This window comes from Acomys minous (assembly GCF_964271855.1).
Source record: "Acomys minous genome assembly, chromosome: 1".
NCBI classification, from domain to species: domain Eukaryota; kingdom Metazoa; phylum Chordata; class Mammalia; order Rodentia; family Muridae; genus Acomys; species Acomys minous.
The window spans coordinates 53,572,091-53,577,943 of NC_140483.1; positions in this window are offsets into that span (position 1 = coordinate 53,572,091).

Consider the following 5,853-nt stretch of genomic DNA (forward strand, 5'->3'; position numbering starts at 1 on the left):
CCTGTGTTGGATGCAGCCCCAGATTAACATCTATCTCTCCACTACTGCATTTAGTTTCACCTTAAAAACAGAACAAAACGAAACACAATTCACTCTTACCTTACAATTTCAAATCTTCTTTGGGCCTCCAGAAATGAGAGGCTGAGAGAAGCCACAGGGCTTGGTGGCAGGTGGTCCTCAAGGGGACAGAAGCTAGGTGAGGTCCAAGTCTCTATTAGCATGGACACAGGAAATGAGGTATCCCAGCTGGGATAGACCCTCAGCCCTCTCCCCATCACTTCTATCACCTCCTGTGGGTGGGTTTAGACCTACAGAAGACCTTGGATGCAGACCAACTGTGGCCAGGACTCGTGGCAAGCATCACCTCCTAACGTTCTCGCCTGGGAGGATGAGCTTGAATAGGGACAGCAGGAAATATGTCAGTGATCAGTGACCCACACAGAGCCACAAGGACACTTGTCTGTGGCCTCTCAAGTACTACAGAAGCCTAGAGGGCCAGGACGGAAGGGCTGGAGAGGAAGGGAAAGATGGAAGCAGAAAGGGTGGGGAAAAAACATGCAAGAGAAGACTAATGGGAGCCCTGGAGAGGACTCAGAAAAATCTAGAAGCTAGAGCAGAACCCGATGGCCAGAGGGTGCTGGGGGAGTGGCCTGTCTCATGAAAGTCTGGGGTATGACCTCGGGGCTGGGCCTGTCCTGTCTTCAGCAGCAATTCAGACTCAGTGCCCTGGCCACTTTCAGTTCTTGTCCCTGTGGCAGCCAAGGGAAGACCCCGGCTTGGCCCTGCAAATCAGTCCTTCGCAGTTCATGGAGCTACCTACCCTCCTGGAGCCCAGCTTGGATCAAGAGTTCTAGCTACAGCTGCAGAGGTCTCCAGGCAGTGGCTGCTGGGACCTGCCCCAGCTTGCAGGATGCGGTCAGAAGAGGAAGCAGGCTTTGGCCCAGTCATTCTGGGGTTTCCAGAGAGCTTGTTGCCAAGACATTGATAGGACAGTGTCTGGGTGGCTAACCATGGCCTCTCTTCCCTCACCTGGCTCTTAAGCGTCCAGGAGGAGACAATATGGAGTGAGCTTCCTCCTCTACCAGGCCTGAGGATGGACAGACAGAGCAGAACAGCTTCTGAAGGCAAGACAGAAAGGGCCAGGGGGTGGGGGTGGGGGGTCCTCCCTCTGAAGGAGGCTGCTGAGGTACAGACGACAGGCCCAGCTTCCAGAGGGCTGTGAGAGCTCCCTGTGCCCGCGCCTGCACGGTGGGCGAGAAGTCAGTTTCCAGTCTCCTTCTAGACAGTCCATCAGCTAGAAGAGGGTGTGGGCTTTGACCCTTTCCAAACCTACTTTATTTAGGGGTTCTTTAATGCTTACACCTCCCTTCCAACCCACCTACCCTAGATAGGAGAGAAAGGAGGTTAATGGGAACAGGAGATAGAGACCATTTTTATACTCAGTTCCTGGGGGGGGGGGGGGCAGGGAGCAGGGCAATTCCTCTGCCATAATTGGTAGGATTTCAGCAGACCAGCAATTCCACCAAAGTTGCTCCTGGAACCTGAAACAGCAGCCGGAACCTGGAGCAGCAGCCAGAGCCCAGAGCAGCAGCCGGAACCCAGAGCCTTGAAGCCTTCGCTGGAGTGATTCTCTCTTGGAGTGTCTCAAAGTAGAGTAACGAACAACACAATACCAAGACCCAAAAAGCCTTGCCTCCTGTTTGGGCATATATATAAATACATGCAACATACATACATACATATACACATATATAAATACATGCATACACACACACATACATACACACGCAAGCACACATATATATCCTCTCAGAGTCTGTACTAAGATGTGTTTCAGCTGGCAAAAATCAAGCCGCCTTCCCCCCCCCCCCCCCCCCCCCCCCGCATGAAGTGGTTCCTCTTCTAGTGGATAAACATCACCTGGTCTGTTCCCCATCCCACACTGGGGATCAAAACAAAGCCATGTGTACATCCACTACAAGAGAGCCTTTGCCTCTTCAGCTAAGCAGGAAGAAGAGAAAATGAATGGAGTTTAGCTGACTCTCCCAGTCTGCACCTTCCATGTACTTCCTGCTGGTCTGAGCTTGGGTTTCTGACCCTAGAATTCCTGCTTCTCCTCTGCTTCTCCAGCCCTGGGTTTTGACAGTGTTCAAAGCTCCTGGGTGCTAGGCTTGGAAGGCCTCTGCTGCGACATGGACAGCAGCACAGCCTAAGGGATAAACATTTATTCAACTGCTTGAGATTTTGTTTGTTTTTTGAGACAGGGATTCTGTGTGTATCCATGGCTGTCTTGAAACTCAATCTGTATATAGACTGGGCTGGCTTGGAACTCAAGAGTTCTGCCCGCCTTTGATCCCAGAACTTGGGAGGCAAATGCGCGCACCACCACCACCCAGCCAACCGCTTGAGTTTTAGCCAAATGACTCAACATGTCTAGCCAATCTTTTTCATGAAAAAAAAAATGCATTTCCAGCTTTTATTTAAAAAAAAAAAAACAAAAGTATGTCCTTGTGATAGCATTTGTGGTGGCTGCCCCACGACAGCCCGCATTTTCATGCTGAGTTCCCTATCTACTTTTGGGCTCATCTCATCTTCCTTCACCAACTCAAAACCAAAGCTAAGAATGAGTTGCAGGACCATAAACAAAACAGTTTGATGCTTGAGGGCCAGAATTCTTATACCTGACATTTTTTATTTCTTAACCACTCAGTCCCTTTGGCATCTAACGTTTTCAACAAGCGCCGAGCCACAGCAACAGAAGCTGGGTCGTCACATTCTAAGCCAACTTAGTAGTTGTGCACTCTGGCCCTTAGTTTCCTCAGATGCCAGATGGTAACAGTAGCACAGCAAACCTTACCCTACAAACCTAGACCCTTGTGTTGAGGTTAAGAATCACCATGGCAACAAGCCTCTGGGCAAGTCTTTGCCCTCAAAGACTTCTAGATTAGGTTAACTGAAGTGGGAAGTCTCACCCTAAATGTGGATGGCTCCATTCCATGGCATGGAGTCCTGACTGCATTAGAGTGGAAGGGACTGGCTGGGTACCAGCTAGTACCTGCTTTATCACTGTGGATGCTCCTGCCACAGAGTCTCCCCTACTATAATAGACTGCCTTGCACTGTGAGCCCAAATAACCCTGTCTTTTCGTAAATTGCATCTGCCAGGTGTTATTCTCCCAGCACTGAGAAGAGTAACTAACATAACCACCTTAGGCCAATCGGCTGATTAATTACTCTGAGACAGAGTAGTTAAACAAACAAACAAACAAAATACTGCCTGGTGTAGTGATATACAACTTTAATCCCTTGGGAGGCAAAGGCAGGCAGATCTCTGTTAAGTTGGAAGCCAGACTTGTTTACATAGCAAGTTCTATGCCAGCCATGGCTACATCCTGAGACCATGTATAAAACAAAACAAAAACAACAGTAACAAAAACCCCAAACAAAGAGCACCAAAACAGCATGGTGCTGGTATGTGGCAAGGACCCTCTTTAGCTGCAGCAGGATAAGGGCATCACACTGTGAGAGGAGCAGACAAGCTATCAGCAGGCTCTTCAGCCTCCAAAGCCAGCAATTACCACACTGAGGGCCCCACCTTCATGACCTCATGTTGCGGGAGCTTTTTCTTCACAGTCCCAATCTCCTGGAGTATGAAATTATGAGATGCATTAAATATTATACAAATGCCTAGGCCATATTTCTAGGTTCTTCTCTGACTAGCTCATAACTTAAAATAATCCACTTGTTCTAATCTACATTCTGCCATGTGGCTGGATACCTGAGCCCAGGTCCCACGCTTCCATCCTCCTCACATCCTGCTGGCTGAAGCTTCCTTGCTTCGCTCTATCCCAGAATCCCTCTGTCTACCGGATGTCCCACACCTCCTATTTCCTGTGTAAGCTACAGGCCATCAAATTCATAACTGACATTGGTACATCCATACAACACACAAGATACTCCTTCTACAAACTCATCTAATCCTGATTACTACCCAAGACTCCACCTTTAAAGTCATCGTTTGAATTGGGATATCAGCTTTGTAACACATGAGCTTTGGGGGTAAATTATTCAACAGACAGCACATATAAATTGCATTGGTTTTTTTTTGTTTTTTTGTTTTTGTTGTTGTTTTTGTTTTTGTTTTTTTATGCCTAGGAAGGAAGAAATGGTCCTTTTTATTTTAAATGTAGAATCTAAAGGCTTAGGGAAGGTTAGTGTCTTCAGTGCTCTAGGCTGCTGAGGACTCTTGTTCCTCATGCTCAGCAAACACACAGAATCTCAGACTCCATCAATGCAGGCGATCTGGAGCCCAAAGCTCTCATCCCTGCTGAGGTTCTGTCACTTCCCAAGGACATGCTGTGATGCGATGCTCGGGACACACAGCGTTTGCACTCCTGTTCTCAGTGTATCTTATCACTTTCCTGACGCCCAGAGACTCCCATCCCTACCTCTGCCCAGAGTTGGTACCTTTAGAAGATTGTACTTCTCACCTAGAGCAAAGGTATCGGTGAGTATGTGGTGGGGCCAGGGCTGGGGCCGCAGATCTGTGTTTTGTAAGCCATCCTATTCTGACTAGTTGTAGAAACTTGCTGCTGTGATAAAATACTTGACAACAGCAGCTGAAGGAAGGCGTTGCTGGCTCCCAATTTGAGGATACAGCCCACCATAGGGAGGAAGATGCAGTGGCAGGAGTGTGAAGTGGTGGGCCACAGATCACTGGACCACAGTGAACCCACAGTAAGGAACCGCAGAGTCCAGCTCATGGAACACTACCAGCCACATTTAGGGTATGTCTTCCCAATTCAGTTAAGCCAATCCAGACTCTCCCTACAGATGTCCCCAAAGGTTTTCCTCACAGGTCATTCTAGGCCCTGCCAAGCTGACAATATTAGCTATCACAAGTCTACCTCTTGTCACCTTGACACAAACATTATGATAAATCCATAACCTACTCCTCATCCTCATAGGCTCAGGGCCATATCATAATGAAAACTGGACTTAGTCTAACTTCAAAAGTCCCCATAACTCTTAGCATTCCCAATACTGTTTTCAAAGTCAATTTTTCCCCTGATATTCAAAGCACCCTCGAGTTCCATTGAAATAAAAATACATTATATATTTTCAATATACAATTGCATGGAATGAATATCCAACTGTGAGGAATGGGGTCATAGGAAGAAATGATGGAACGAGAGACCAAACCCAATCTGGGAAAACATCAAATCCTGTAGCAACATGACTGGCATCTGGGGCTCCTGATGGAATCTCTGGATTCCATAGGGCTTGGGTAGCCCTGCCTCTTCATTCTCTGTGCCTATAAAACACATAGTCCTCTCTCTTTCTCCTGGGCTGGCTCTACTTCTTGGCAGATGGCCCACTGTATTAGTCAGGGTTCTCTAGAATCATAGAAGTTATGGAATGACTCCCCCAGATAGAGATATAGATATAGATACAGATATAATTAATTGGAATGACTTACAACTGCAGTCTAGCTAATCTAACATCGGTTAGTTGTGCATGAAAAGTCTAAGAACCAGTCCCAGGTTGGATGTCCCAGCCAGTCTTCTGTATATGCTGGAATCCCAAGAAGTAGGTTCCAATGGCAGTGAAGGAATGGGTGTGCTAGCAAGGCGAACAGACAAACAGCAAAGTTTTCCTCCTATGTTCAAATATAGACTTTCAACGGAAGGTATGGCCTATATTAAATGTGTCTTCCCACCTCAAGATTTGGATTTAAGGTGTGTCTTCCTACCTCAAAGGTCAAGACTAGAAGTGGAGTCATACACTTCCAGTGAAGCAGAACATCTCTCCCAGGTGTGCCCTTCATTTCTGGATTATAGTTCATTCTAGATAT